The 15,961-nt window shown below is 46.9% G+C and overlaps 1 protein-coding gene across 2 annotated transcripts in view; it reads right to left on the bottom strand.

Annotated features, from left to right (window-relative positions):
- aasdhppt (aminoadipate-semialdehyde dehydrogenase-phosphopantetheinyl transferase) overlaps window positions 1–15,961 on the bottom strand; it is a 97,883-nt gene that overhangs the window by 26,974 nt on the left and 54,948 nt on the right. The window contains exon 5 of one of the 2 annotated variants that reach the window (XR_011935192.1): window positions 4,828–5,106. The exons of the other annotated variant lie outside the window; for it this stretch is intronic. The gene's annotated coding sequence lies outside the window, so the exon portion shown is untranslated. The remainder of the gene's footprint in view (window positions 1–4,827; window positions 5,107–15,961) is intronic. 2 annotated transcript variants of the gene reach the window in all.

Raw genomic sequence — 15,961 nt, 5'->3', positions numbered from 1 at the left:
ATACACTATCAGGGGAATGTTGCTGTCCCCTCCCACACCAGGAAACGTCGAACAAGCGCCGTTACGGGCCCTAAAAAGAGCCCAAAAGTCAGTTTTTAGTGGGAGCTGTCGAACGTGCGATTTAGCTCCGCATAGCCGCAACCGGAAGTCGTGCATGGTTATCTGGCACGCATGCGCAGTGCGGCCGCATTTTTTTTTTTTTTTTTTTAAACATGATCGTGGCCATTTTGAAGGCCACTTGCAGCCAGCGTTATGAACAGCCGGCTGCTGCGGCTGTTGGGCGCAGATTTGCGCGATCGGGAGCACCGCAACAGACTGCTCCGCGACCCTCGCCCGCGACCCACCCGCGGGTCGCGGCCCGAGTTTGACAATGCCTGGAATAAGAGACAGTGGCAGTATGGATAACAAGTCGGCAGTGTGACAGGAAACGGAGAAGTGGTGAATGGTTGTTTTGCAGACGAGAGGAAGATGCACACAGTGGTTGGCCAGGGGCAGCGACTAAGACTACTGTTTTTCTTGATTATATATATATATATATATTAGTGAGCTAGACATGGGTGTAGAGGACACAATTTCAAAATTTGCAGATGACACAAAACTTGGGAAGTATTGTAAACTGTGACGAGGAGAGTGACATTGCAAGAGGACACAGATAGGCTGATGGAATGGATGGACATGTGGCAGATGAAATTTAATGCAGAGAAGTGTGAAATTATGTATTCTGGTCAGATAATAATAATCTTTATTATCACAAGTCGGCTTACACTCACAATGCAATGAAATGACTGTGAAAAGCCCCTAGTCGCCACATTCCGGCGCCTGTTCGGGTACACTCAAAGGGAATTCAGAATGTCCAATTCACTTAACAAGATGAACAAGGACATTCAATGTAAATTAATAAGTGCAATTCTAAAGCAAGTGCTGGATCAGAGACCTCAAGGTGTAAGTGCACCTTTCACAAGTGACGGGGTAGGTTGAGAAAGCAATTGAAAAACTATCCAGAATCCTGGGCTTTATAAATAGAGGCATGGATACGAAAGATTATAATGAAAATTATAATGAACCTTTCTAAAATATTGGTTCAGCCTCATCTGGAGTATTTCTCATCATATTTCAGGAAGGATGTGAGAGCTTGCGAGGTGCACAAAAGATTTCTGACAAATCCAGAGATGAGGGACTTCAGATACGTCAATAGATTGGAGAAGCTGTGTTATTCTTCTTTGCTGCTTTTTTTTTTTTTTATAATTAAAAAAAAAGTTTGGGCTATTCTTATTAAAGAGAGGCGATTTCAAGAAATGTTCAAAATCATGAGGCATCTATATGAGTAGCTAGACATTGTTCCTATTGGCAGAAGGGTCGAGAAAGGACACCAATTTAAGCTGAACAGTAAAAGAACCAACCGTGACTTGAGGAAAACATTTCCGACGGCAACTGGCTAGGATCCGGAATGCACTGTCTGAGTAAGTGGTGGAGGCAGATTCGATCATGGCTTTCAAACTCAGATAAGCACCTGAAGGGGGAAAAAATGCAGGGCTACGGGAAAAGGACAGGAGTGTGGGAATAACTGAAATGTTCTTAGAGAGCTGGTACAAATCAGATGGGTTAAATGGACTCCTCTTATGCTGTAACCATTCTATGAACAGATGGAGAAAAGAGGGGATGGTGAGGAGTTAGGAAAGAGTAAGTTAGAGAGGAAAAATAGGTTAAGGCAGTTGATAATAAAAATTAAATCGCAAAATGAATTAAAATAAAGATGTACAATTCATTATTTTAAGCAGCTGTCACATTTCTAGTATTTGCCATTTTCCCATGCAACAGATTCAAAAGAGAATGACTTTTGAAGTGTGCTTCAAAGTTGAAGTCTGCTTTAAAGGGATTAATTTCTCAGGATAACTCCATGCTGAGATAGGATTCTGAAATCAAACGCACTATTTAGCTGGATGGACTCAGAACACATTTTCCGGCACAGATTTGCACCATAGGGATTCGCTGCCTTCTTGCATGTTGTTACAGTATCCAGGCAGATGTGATCAGCAGCTTTGCTGGCCAGCACACAGCTGGAAGACAAAAATGACTGAACATATAGACATAGAAACATTGAAAATAAGAGTAGGCCATTCGGCCCTTCCAACCTGCTCCACCATTAATTATGATTATGGCTGATCATCCAACATAGTAACCTCTTCACCCCCCCCCCCCCCCCCCCCACCCCCCAAACCCCGCATAGTCTTTGATTCCATTAGCTCCAAGTGTTATATCTTAGTCCTTCTTGAAAACGTACAATGTTTTTGCCTCAAGTGCTTTCTCTGGTAGTGAAATCTACAGGCTCACCACTCTGGGTGAAGAAATTTCTCCTGATCTGTCCTGAATGGTCTGCCCTGTATCCTCAGACCGTGACCCCTGGTTCTGGACACACCCACTATCAGGAAGATTCTTCCTGCATCTACCTGGTCGAGTCCTGTTAGAAATGTATAGATTTCAATGAGATTCCCCCCCCTCATTCTTTTAAACTCCAGCGAATGTAATCCGAACCGATTCAATCTGTCCTCATACGTCAGTCCTGCCATCCCAGGAATCAGTCTGGTAAACCGTCTCTGAACTCTTTCTAGAGCAAGGACATCCTTTCTCAGATAAGGAGATAAGGAGACTAAAACTGCACACAATATTCCAGGTGTGGTCTCACCAAAACCCTGTATTATTGCAGGAAATTCCTGCTCCTTTACTCAAAATCTCTCACTATAAAGGTCAACATATCATTTGCCTTTTTTACCACCTGCACCACCTTCATATTTACCTTCAGCGACTGGTGTATGAAGACACCCAGATCTTGTTGCACTTCTCTCTCAATCTATAGCCATTGAGATAATAATCTGCCTTCATGTTTTTGCTACCAAAGTGGATAATCTCACATTTATCCACATTATACTGCATCTGCCATGCATTTGCTCACTCACTCAACTTTTCCAAATCACCGAAGGATATCTGCATCCTCCTCAAAACGTACCCTCCCACCCAGCGTTGTCCCATCTGAAAATTTGGAGATATTACACTTCGTTCCCTGATCTAAATGAATATAAATTGTGAATAGCTGGTGTCTTAGCACTGATTCCTGTGGCACCTCACTAATCACTGCCTGCCATTTAGAAAAATACCCATTTATTCCGACTTTGTTTCCGGTCTGCCAACCAGTTTTCTGTCCATCTCAATACTACCCCTAATCGCATGTGCTTTAATTTTACATGCTAATCTCTTATGTGGGGCTTTGTTGAAAGCCTTCTGAAAGTCTAAATAAACCACGTCCACTGGCTCCCCTCCGACATCGCTAGAAGTTACATCTCTGAAAAGTTCCAGTAGATTTCTCAAACACAATTTCCCTTTCATAAATCCATGCTGTCTCTGTCCGATCCTGCCACTGTTTTTCAAGTGTTCGGCTATTCATTTTTTAACAATGACTCTTGTATTTTCCCCAATACCAACATCAGACTGATTGGTCTATAAATCAGTTTTCTCTTTACCTTCCTTTTTAAATAGTGGGGTCACATTAGCTACCCTCCAATCTGGAGGAACTGTTTGTGTCTCTGGAATCTTGGAAGATCACCACCAACACACCCACTATTTCTAGAACCATTTCATTTACTACTCTGGGATATAGATTATCAGGTCCTGGGGATTTATCAGCCTTCATTCCCATCAATTTCCCCAACACCATTTCCCTACTAATCCCGATTTCCTTCAGTTACTCCCTCTCACTAAAACCTCTCATTAATACCCATGTTCTACAACATTTCAGGTACATTACTTGTGCCCTCCTTTGTGACGACAGATTCAAAGTATGTCTTTAATTGGTCAGCCATTTCCTGTTTCCCATTTTAAACTCCTCGGTTTCTGACTTAAAGAACCTACATTTGTCTTCACCAATTGCTTTCTCCTCACATACCTTTAAAAGCTCTTGCAGTCAGTTTTTATGTTACCCACAAGTTCTCTCTCATACTATTTTCCCACTCTTAAATCAACCCCTTTGTCCTCCTTTGCTGACTTCTAAACTGCATCCAATCTCAGGTCTGCTGTTTTTGCATACCCCCAGAGAAAATGCTGGAAAATCTTAGCAGGTCTGGCAGCACCTGTAGGGAGAGAAAAGAGCTCACATTTCAAGTCCAGATGATCCTTTTTCAAAGCTCACCCCGCCCCCCAACCCCGTCTGGGGTGGGGGTTCAAATCCCACTTGTTTTACTTCAATTAATAAAATCTGGAAGACAAAGCTCATGGTTACCCTTCTTGGATCTCGTACTCTCTGCAATTTCCCTTAATAGTAAGCTGTGGTTTGCCCACCTGTCCAGTTTTATTTTTACGCCAGACAGGAATGAACAATTGTTGCAGTTCACCCATGTGCTCTTTGAATGTTTGCCATTGTCTATCTGCCGTTATCTTCCCTTGTGCTAGATATGACTAACCAGTAGAGAGGTTTCCCCCGATTTGTTAAGCCTCCTTGATGCCACATTGGTCAAATGACTTGATGTCAAGAGTATTCACCCTCACCTCACATCTGGAATTCAACTCTTTTGACCAAGTTTGGACCTATGCTGCAATGAGATCTGGAGCCTCGTGCCCCTAGGAGAGCCCAAACTAACCATCAAATAGGTTATTGCTCAGTAACTGCCGCTTGATAGCACTGTTACGAACTCAAGGCAGATCACTGAAATTCAAACTCCCAATTATTAACTGAAAGAATTATGCTAAATGGTCAAGTTTGAAACAAAGATTTTTACAGAACTAAAGTTAAACAAAGTACTAACTTAACAGTATATTTCATAAACCCATACTTTAAACCTGAAAATCTTAACAGGATATTCCATGTTCCACTCGGGAGCACTCCCATACATGACAAGATCTTGAGGGTTCCTTCAATACTCTGGGACAAAACCAAACAGCTTTGCGAAATTCATTCCGATTCTCCACAGCGTTCCTGCAATGTTTTCTCAGGTATGCGATTTCTTGGTCTTTCATGAAGCACCATAGACCGCCACAGTTCAAGGCACCAGCTCGTCACAAGCAGAAGGACAATTTGGGATGTGCAAGAAATACCAGCCTAGCCAGTGATGCCCACATCTGGTGAAAGAAAAAATAAACCTGCAACTCATAAGCACCTAACAATTATCACCACACCAGCTCAAGCAGGAGCCTCACTGCACTCTTGCGTCATGACTCCAACTCAGAAATATCCTGATTTCGGATAGCTCTTCGCCTATCAGCAAAAGGCAGCACAGTTTTGTGAAGGGGTGGTCGTGTCTCACTAACTTGATAAGAGTTTTTCGAGGAGGTCACAAAGATGATTGATGCAGGAAGGACAGTGGAGCTATGTGGACTTCAGTAAGGCCTTTGACGAGGTCCCTCATCAAGTATCATATCATAGAATTTAGTGCAGAAGGAGGCCATTCGGCCCATCGAGTCTGCACCGGCTCTTGGAAAGAGCACCCTACCCAAGGTCAACACCGCCACCCTATCCCCATAACCCAGTAACCCCACCCAACACAAAGGGCAATTTATCATGACCAATCCACCTAACCTGCACATCTTTGGACTGTGGGAGGAAACCGGAGCACCCGGAGGAAACCCACACGGGGAGGATGTGCAGACTCCGCACAGACAGTGACCCAAGCCGGATTCGAACCTGGGACCCTGGAGCTGTGAAGCAATTGTGCTATCCACAAAGTTACCGTGCTGCCCCACTCATGGCTGATACAAAAGGTGAAGTCACACGGGATCAGGGGTGAGCAGGCAAGATGGATGCAGAACTGGCTAGGTCATAGAAGGCAGAGAGTAGCAATAGAAGGGTGCTTTTCTAATTGGAGGGCTGTGATTCGTGGTGTTCCGCAGGGATCAGTGCTGGGACCTTTGCTGTTCATAGTATATATAAATGATGGAGGAAAATGTAACTGGTCTGATTAGTAAGTTTGCAGACGACAAAGGTTGGTGGAATTGCAGATAGCGATGAGGACTGTCAGAGGATACAGCAGGATTTAGATCGTTTGGAGACTTGGGTGGAGAGATCCAGATGGAGTTTAATCCGGAGGCAATGTATTTTGGAAGATGAAATGCAGGTAGGGAATATACAGTAAATGGTAGAACCCTCAAGAGTATTGACAGTCAGAGAGATCTAGGTGTACCGGTCCACAGGTCACCGAAAGGGGCAACACAGGTGGAGAAGGTAATCAAGAAGGCATACGGCATGCTTGCCTTCATTGGCCGGGGCATTGAGTATAAAAATTGGAAAAGTCATGTTGGTTGCAGCTGTCTCGAACCTTAGTTAGGCCACACTTGGGAGTATAGTGTTCAATTCTGGTCGCCACACTACCAGAAGGATGTGGAGGCTTTAGAGAGGGTGCAGAAGAGATTTACCAGAATGTTGCCTGGTATGGAGGGCATTAGCTATGAGGAGCGATTGAATAAACTTGGTTTGTTGTCACTGGAACGACAGGGGTTGAGGAGCGACCTGATAGAGGTCTACAAAATTATGAGGGGCATAGACAGAGTGGATAGTCAGAGGCTATTTCCCAGGGTAGAGAAGTCAATTACTAGGGGGCATAGGTTTAAGGTGCGAGGGGCAAGGTTTAGAGGAGGAACTCGCTGCCGGAGGAGGTGGTAGAAGCAGGGATGATCGTGACGTTTAATGGGCATCTTGACAAATACATGAATAGGATGGGAATAGAGGGATATGGACGCCGGAAGTGCAGAAGAATTTAGTTTCGACGGGCAGCATGCTTGGCACAGGCTTGGATGGCCGAAGGGCCGGTTCCTGTGCTGTACTTTTCTTTGTTCTTTGTTCTGGTCTACAGTTTCTGGCAGATTCTCTGTCACTGCCAGTTTCCCAGCTGTTCCAGCTTGAGGTAAATTGTCTGTTTCAAAGCAACTCCCAAGCTAACCGTTTCTGTGAAAAACATGCAGATGAAACCAAACAAAATAAAAATCTCCCTGTAGTTGACCCCATAGTAATGTGGCACGCCAGTAGAAATTTAAACCAATTATCTCCAACATTATCTATCTTTGATCTGAAATGCATATGGATACTTTAAGATATTCCCTGGTTAACTGTTGCTTTCAACCTTTTCTTTTATGTGGGACCCACATAAATAACTTAAATCCCTTGTTGAGACAAGCGTAGACCACTTGGGCGGGATTCTCCGACCCCCCGCCGGGTCGGAGAATTGCCGGGGAGGGGGGGGGGCGCGTGAATCCCGCCCCCACCAGTTGCAGAATTCTCCAGCACCGGATATTCGTCGGGGGCGGGAATCGCGCCGCGCCGGTTGCCCCCCCCCCCCCCCCCCCCCGGCGATTTTCCGGCCCGCAGTCCCGCTGCTGGAATGCCTGTCCCGCCGGCGAGAATCAAACCACCTCTCTTACCGGCGGGACAAGGCGGTGCTGGTGGGCTCCGGGGTCCTGGGGTGGGGGGAGCGCGGGGTGATCTGGCCCGGGGGGGGGGGTGCCCCCACGGTGGCCTGGCCCGCGATCGGGGCCCACCGATCCGCGGGCGGGCCTGTGCCGTGGGGGCACTATTTTCCTTCCGCCTTCGCCATGCTCTCCACTATGGCGGAGGCGGAAGAGACCCCCTCCACTGCACATGCGCGGGGATGCCGTGAGCAGCCGCTGACGCCCCCACGCATGCGCCGCACAGCAAAGTCATTTCCGCACCAGCTGGCGGGGCGGAAATCAGTCTGCCGCGGGCCTAGCCCCTCAAGGTGAGGGCTCGGCCCCTCAAGATGCGGAGATTTCCGCACCTTTGCGGCGGCGCGATGCCGGACTGATTCGCGCCGTTTCTGGCGCCGGTCGGCAGACATCGCGCCGATTGCAGAGAATCCCACCCCTCGTCTCTACCATTAAACTCAAAGGTGCCACCTATTGTTTAATGTTTTCACTGTTCTATTTGACGTTTCTTAAAATAAACATGGACTATCATTTGAATGGCAACTATTTTAGTTCTGCTTAGAACCTTCCCAAACCTAGTGCTTCCGTTACCTTACATTTAGAACTTCAACCCCCACTAAAAATGACATATGGATCATGAAATTGGACAATTTGCAACAACTGTCAATAATACTCTACAGATGATGGAGAGAAGGCCGATGGGGCAGTAATTAAGTTGAAATGGATTTGTCCCACTTTGTGGCAGCGGGGGCTGTCCTGGTTGGGGGGGGGGGGGGGGGGTGGTCAGACCGGTCCAGGAGGGGCATACACGGTGGCCAAGCCCATGGTCGGGGGCTCCCGATCGGCGGGCGTGCTGTGGGGCTATGTTCCTCCGCGTCGGGCCCCTGTAGTGCTCCGCCATGTTGCCCGGGTGCCGGAGCAGAGACGGCAACCACGCGCATGCGCCGGCGCAGAGCCAGCCGTGGCGTGCATGCACAGACCCTTGCCAGCCATGTAGGGCGCTGGAGCAGTGCACAGCACTCCGGCACCGTTCTAGCCCCCGAAGAGGAGGAGAATTACTGGGCCTGGAGGCCAGTTGACGCCAGTGGCAACACTTGGCCGCGATATCGGTGAATCCCGGTCAGGATGCTGTCAGGGCTCCATAACCTTTGTTACACTGAATATTGATTGAACTGAGAAATTCTGCTTATACTTCATTGTGGAAGAAAGCATCTTAAAATTTGATGCAAACATTGTCTCGTTCAATGTTAACACGATCGGTCTTTGGAGAGATTGAAAAGATATATGCACAAGGATATGAATTTCCAACTTGACAAGACGGGTAATTTTGTTAGATCCCCCGATTATTTTACCAACCAAATAGATACACTAAAAGGAGTATCTGAACATAAAAAAATATCTACTCAAAACCATAACAGCATTACACAGAATACAGAGAGACTGCACTAAATAAATACAGGATGTTCGCAATGGCACAGCAAAATGAATGGAATTGGGGGATAAATCTGTTAAAATTGCTTAAAAATAGGTTGATGAACTGATGTGTGTTACACATCAACGGAATTAAATAAAAAGCAGCTGTCTAATTTCACGATCCACATTATTTAGGAGTAAACGTTTTTGTGGTGATTGAAGTTTTTTTTGCACTGAGTGCTGAATTTGGTGCATTTGAGTGCTATAGTGAGAGTTGTGTGACTGAGGGAGTAGAAGGCTTCATTTTTATTTAAAGTCTAGTCTTTCTTTTATTTAGTTAATTAACTTAAAAGTTGCTGTTTGGTTTAAAAGGTGAATTTTCAATCAGCTTTAAACAAAGGTTCTACTTGTAGGTACTTGCAGCTGGAGCTTGTTAATTAGTTAATTGGATTAGGCCAGTTTTCAGAGGCTAGATTCACAGTATAAAAGTGATCCCCTACAGTGCAGACTTTATTTGCACTGAGAGCTGAATTTGGTGCATTTGAGTGCTATAGTGAGAGTTTGGTGATTGAGGGAGTGCTGAATTTGGTGCATTTGAGTGCTATAGTGAGAGTTTGGTGACTGAGGGGTTAGGTGAGGAGGAGTAAGGTGCTCCTTTCATTTTGTTTCCTACATTTCCGTAAAGAGCGAGAAGAGAGCCAGGAGTTTACAGAGAGTGCAGCTGACTGGGAGCAGAGTGGGAGGGCGGAGGTCCAGTTGGTCCACAGGGCAGCTATATTCTGTAAGGTAAGAGGTGATGGAGGCTAGGCCAGTTGCATGCTCCTCCTGTAGGATGTGGGTGGTGAGGGATACCACCGGTGTCCCCGCTGACTATACCTGCGGGAAGTGCACCCAACTCCAGCTCCTCAAAGACCGTGTTAGGGAACTGGAGCTGAAGCTGGATGAACTTCGCATCATCCGGGAGGCAGAGGGGGTGATAGAGAAGAGTTACAGGGAGGTAACCACACCCAAGGTACAGGACAAGAGTAGCTTGGTTACAGTCAGGGGAAAGAAAACAAACAGGCAGACTGTGCAGGGATCCCTCGTGGCCGTTCCCCTTCAAAACAAGTATACCGTTTTGGATGCTGCTGGGGGGGGGGGGGGAGAAAGAGGAGATGACCTACCGGGGGAAGACCCTACCGCCCAGGTCTCTGGCATGGAGTCTGGCTCTGGGGCTCAGAAGGGAAGGAGGGAGAATAGAAAAGCAATAGTAGTAGGAGATTCAATGGTTAGGGGAATAGATAGGAGATTCTGTGGTCGCGAGCGAGACTCCCAGAAGGTATGTTGCCTCCCGGGTGCCAGGGATGCCTCGGATCGTGTCTTCAGGATCCTTAAGGGGGAGGGGGAGCAGCCAGAAGTCGTGGTGCACATTGGTACCAACGACGTAGGTAGGAAAAGGGGTGTGGAGGTAATAAACGAGTTTAGGGAGTTAGGCTGGAAGTTAAAAGCTAGGACAGAGTTGTCATCCCTGGTTTGTTGCCGGTGCCACGTGATAGCGAGGCTAGGAATAGGGAGAGAGTGCAGATGAACACGTGGCTGCAGGAATGGTGTAGGAGGGAGGGCTTCAGGTATTTGGATAATTGGAGCACATTCTGGGGAAGGTGGGACCTGTACAAGCAGGACGGGTTGCATCTGAACCAGAGAGGCACCAATATCCTGGGAGGGAGGTTTTCTAGTACTCTTCGGGAGGGTTTAAACTAATTTGGCAGGGGAATGGGAACCGGATTTGTAGTCCAGCAACTAAGGTAGCCGATATTCAGGATGCCAAAGCGTGCAGTGCGGCAGTGGGGAAGGGAACACTGACAAAGGAGAGTACTTGCAGGCACGGAGATGGGTTGAAGTGTGTATACTTCAACGCAAGAAGCATCAGGAATAAGGTGGGTGAACTTAAGGCATGGATCGATACTTGGGACTACGATGTGGTGGCCATCACGGAAACTTGGATAGAAGAGGGGCAGAAATGGTTGTTGCAGGTCCCCGGTTATAGATGTTTCAATAAGATTAGGGAGGGTGGTAAAAGAGGTGGGGGGGGGGCATGGCATTGTTAATTAGAGATAGTATAACAGCTGTAGAAAGTCAGTTCGAGGAGTACCTGCCTACTGAGGTAGTATGGGTTGAAGTCAGAAATAGGAAAGGAGCAGTCACCTTGTTAGGAGTTTTCTATAGGCCCCCCAATAGTAGCAGAGATGTGGAGGAACAGATTGGGAAACAGATTTTGGAAAGGTGCAGAAGTCACAGGGTTGTAGTCATGGATGACTTTAACTTCCCAAATATTGAGTGGAAACTCTTTAGATCAAATAGTTTGGATGGGGTGATGTTTGTGCAGTGTGTCCAGGAAACTTTTCTAACAGTATGTAGATTGTCCGACCAGAGGGGAGGCAATATTGGATTTGGTACTTGGTAATGAACCAGGGCAAGTGATAGATTTGTTAGTGGAGGAGCATTTTGGAGATAGTGACCACAATTCTGTGACTTTCACGTTAGTAATGGAGAGGGATAGGTGCGTGCAACAGGGCAAGGTTTACAATTGGGGGAAGGGTAAATACGATGTTGTCAGGCAAGAATTGAAGTGCATAAGTTGAACAGAGGCTGTCAGGGAAGGACACAAGTGAAATAGCGCCTATACTTCCTCAGGAAACTAAGGAAATTCGGCATGTCCACATTAACTCTTACCAACGTTTACAGATGCACCATAGAAGGCATCCTATCAGGCTGCATCACAGCCTGGTATGGCAACTGCTCGGCCCAGGACCGCAAGAAACTTCAGAGAGTCGTGAACACTGCCCAGTCCATCACACAAACCTGCCTCCCATCCATTGACTCCATCTACACCTCCCGCTGCCTGGGGAAAGCGGGCAGTATAATCAAAGATTCCTCCCACCCGGCTTACTCACTCTTCCAACTTCTTCCATCGGGCAGGAGATACAGAAGTCTGAGAACACGCACAAACAGACTCAAAAACAGCTTCTTCCCCACTGTCACCAGACTCCTAAATATGGCTCACCAGGGGAAGGTGGCAGCAGCCAGGTTCATGGCACCGTGGCTGGCTCTGCTGCACAGAAGGGCGGGAAAAAGAGTGGCAGAGCTATAGTGATAGGGGATTCAATTGTAAGGGGAATAGACAGGCGTTTCTGCGGACGCAAACGAGAATCCAGGTTGGTATGTTGCCTCCCTGGTGCAAGGGTCAAGGATGTCTCGGAGCGGCTGCAGGGCATTCTGGAGGGGGAGGGTGAACAGCCAGCTGTCGTGGTGCATATAGGCACCAATGATATAGGTAAAAAACGGGATGAGGTCCTACAAGCTGAATTTAGGGAGTTAGGAGTTAGGGTTAAACTAAAAAGTAGGACCTCAAAAGTAGTAATCTCAGGATTGCTACCAGTGCCACGTGATAGTCAGAGTAGGAATGACAGGATAGCTAGGATGAATACGTGGCTTGAGAGATGGTGCAAGAGGGAGGGTTTCAAATTCCTGGGACATTGGGACCGGTTCTGGGAGAGGTGGGACCTGTACAAATCGGACGGTCTGCATCTGGGTGGGACCGGAACCAATGTTCTCGGGGGTGTGTTTGCTAGTGCAGTTGGGGAGGGTTTAAACTAATGTGGCAGGGGGATGGGAACCGATGTAGGAAATCAGTGGGGACGGAAACAAAAGGCAGGAAGGGAGAGTGTGTAAAGCATGACCAGAGAAAGCAGGGCAGAGAGCAAGGAAAGTCTACATTAAACTGCATTTATTTCAATGCAAGGGGCCTGACGGGCAAAGCGGATGAACTCAGGGCATGGATGGGCACATGGGATTGGGATATTATAGCTATGACTGAAACATGGCTAAGGGAGGGGCAGGACTGGCAGCTCAATGTTCCAGGGTACAGATGCTATAGAAAGGATAGAACAGGAGGTAAGAGAGATGGGGGAGTGGCGTTTTTGATTAGGGAGAACATCACGGCAGCACTTAGAGGGGATATATCCGAGGGTTCGCCCACTGAGTCTATATGGGTGGAACTGAAAAATAAGAAGGGAGAGATCACCTTGATAGGACTGTACTACAGGCCCCCAAATAGTCAGCGGGAAATTGAGGAGCAAATATGTAAGGAGATTACAGATAGCTGCAAGAATAATAGGGTGGTAATAGTAGGGGACTTTAACTTTCCCAACATTGACTGGGACAGCCATAGCATTAGAGGCTTGGATGGAGGGAAATTTGTTGTGTATTCAGGAGGAATTTCTCATTCAGTATGTGGATGGACCGACTAGAGGGGGCAAAACTTGACCTCGTCTTGGGAAATAAGGAAGGGCAAGTGACAGAAGTGTTAGTGAGGGATCACTTTGGGACAAGTGACCATAACTCCATTAGTGGGCAGCACGGTAGCACAAGTGATTAGCACTGTGGCTTCACAGCGCCAGGGTCCCAGGTTCGATTCCCCGCTGGGTCACTGTCTGTGCGGAGTTTGCACGTTCTCCCCGTGTCCGCGTGGGTTTCCTCCGGGTGCTCCGGTTTCCTCCCACAGTCCAAAGACGTGCAGGTTAGGTGGATTGGCCATGCTAAATTACCCGTAGTGTCCATAAGGGTTGGGAGGGGTTATTGGGTGGAAGTGAGGGATTAATGTGGGTCGGTGCAGACTCGATGGGCCGAATGGCCTCCTTCTGCACTGTATGTTCTATGTAATCTATGTAGTTTTAAGATAGCTATGGAGAATGATAGGTCTGGCCCAAGAGTTAAAATTCTTAATTGGGGCAAGGCCAATTTTGATGGTATCAGACAGGAACTTGCAGAGGTAGATTGGGGGAGACTGTTGGCAGGCAAAGGGACAGCTGGTAAATGGGAGGCTTTTAAAAAGGTGTTAACCAGGGTTCAGGGTAAGCACATTCCCTTTAGAGTGAAGGGCAAGGCTGGTAGAAGTAGGGAACCCTGGATGACTCGAGATATTGAGACTCTGGTCAAAAAGGAGGAGGCATATGACGTACATAAGCAACTGGGATCAAGTGGATCCCTTGAAGAGTATAGAGATTGTCGAAATAGAGTTAAGAGGGAAATCAGGAGGGCAAAAAGGGGACATGAAATTGCTTTGGCAAATAATGCAAAGGAGAATCCAAAGAGCTTCTACAGATACATAAAGGGAAAAAGAGTAACTAGGGACAGAGTAGGGCCTCTTAAGGATCAACAAGGACATCTATGTGCAGAGCCACAAGAGTTGGGTGAGATCCTGAATGAATATTTCTCATCGGTATTCACGGTGGAGAAAGGCATGGATGTTAGGAAACTAAGGGAAATAAATAGTGATGTCTTGAGAAGTGTGCATATTACAGAGGAGGAGGTGCTGGAAGTCTTAAAGCACATCAAGGTAGATAAATCCCCAGGACCTGATGAAATGTATCCCAGGATGTTGTGGGAGGCTAGGGAGGAAATTGCGGGTCCCCTAACAGAGATATTTGAATCATCGGCAGCCACAGGTGAGGTGCCTGAAGATTGGAGAGTGGTGAATGTTGTGCCCTTGTTTAAGAAGGGCAGCAGGGAAAAGCCTGGGAACTACAGACCGGTGAGCCTAACGTCTGTAGTAGGTAAGTTGCTAGAAGGTATTCTGAGAGACAGGATCTACAAGCATTTAGAGAGGCAAGGACTGATTTGGGGCAGTCAGCATGGCTTTGTGCGTGGAAAATCATGTCTCACAAATTTGATTGAGTTTTTTGAGGGGGTGACCAAGAAGGTAGATGAGGGCAGTGCAGTAGACGTTGTCTACATGGACTTTAGCAAAGCCTTTGACAAGGTACCGCATGGTAGGTTGTTGCAGAAGGTTAAAGCTCACGGGATCCAGGGTGAGGTTGTCAATTGGATTCAAAATTGGCTGGACGACAGAAGAGAGGGTGGTTGTAGAGGGTTGTTTTTCAAACTGGAGGCCTGTGACCAGTGGTGTGCCTCAGGGATCGGTGCTGGGTCCACTGTTATTTGTGATTTACATTAATGATTTGGATGAGAATTTAGGAGGCATGGTTAGTAAGTTTGCAGATGACACCAAGATTGGTGGCACAGTGGATAGTGAAGAAGGTTATCTAGGATTGCAACGGGATCTTGATCAATTAGGCCAGTGGGCCGACGAATGGCAGATGGAGTTTAATTTACATAAATGTGAGGTGATGCATTTTGGCAGATCGAATCAGGCCAGGACCTACTCAGTTAATGGTATGGCGTTGGGGAGAGTTATAGAACAAAGAGATCTAGGAGTACAGGTTCATAGCTCCTTGAAGGTAGAGTCGCAGGTGGACAGGGTGGTGAAGGCGGCATTCGGCATGCTTGGTTTCATTGGTCAGAACATTGAATACAGGAGTTGGGACGTCTTGTTGAAGTTGTACAAGACACTGGTACGGCCACACTTGGAATACTGTGTGCAGTTCTGGTCACCCTATTATAGAAAAGGATATTATTAAACTAGAAAGAGTGCAGAAAAGATTTACTAGGATGTTGCCGGGACTTGATGGTTTGAGTTATAAGGAGAGGCTGGATAGACTGGGACTTTTTTCCCTGGAGCGTAGGAGGCTTAGGGGTGATCTTATAGAGGTCTATAAAATATTGAGGGGCATAGATAAGGTAGATAGTCAACATCTTTTCCCAAAGGGAGGGGAGTCTAAAACTAGAGGGCATAGGTTTAAGGTGAGAGGGGAGAGATTCAGAAGGGCCCAGAGGGGCAATTTCTTCACTCAGAGGGTAGGGAGTGTCTGGAATGGGCTGCCAGAGGTAGTAGTAGAGGCAGGTACAATTGTCTCTTTTAAAAAGCATTTAGATAGTTACATGGGTAAGATGGGTATAGAGGGTTATGGGCCAAGTGCAGGCAACTGGGACGAGCTTAATGGTAAAAACTGGGCAGCATGGACTGGTTGGGCCGAAGGGCCTGTTTCCATGCTGTAAACATCTATGATTCGATCTATGATTCTAAATGACCCTCTTGTGGACTGATTTCATTAACACTACACCCTGTATGCTTCATCCGATGCCAGTGCTTTTGTAGTTACATTGTATATGTTGTGTTGCCCTATTATGTATTTTCTTTTATTCCCTTTTCTTCTCATGTACTTAATGATCTGTTGAGCTGCTCGCAGAA

The sequence above is a fragment of the Scyliorhinus torazame genome, chromosome 15 (assembly GCF_047496885.1).
Source record: "Scyliorhinus torazame isolate Kashiwa2021f chromosome 15, sScyTor2.1, whole genome shotgun sequence".
Taxonomy (NCBI): domain Eukaryota; kingdom Metazoa; phylum Chordata; class Chondrichthyes; order Carcharhiniformes; family Scyliorhinidae; genus Scyliorhinus; species Scyliorhinus torazame.
The sequence above is the reverse complement of the archived record's forward strand: the minus strand, read 5'-3'. Positions and strand labels throughout refer to the sequence as shown.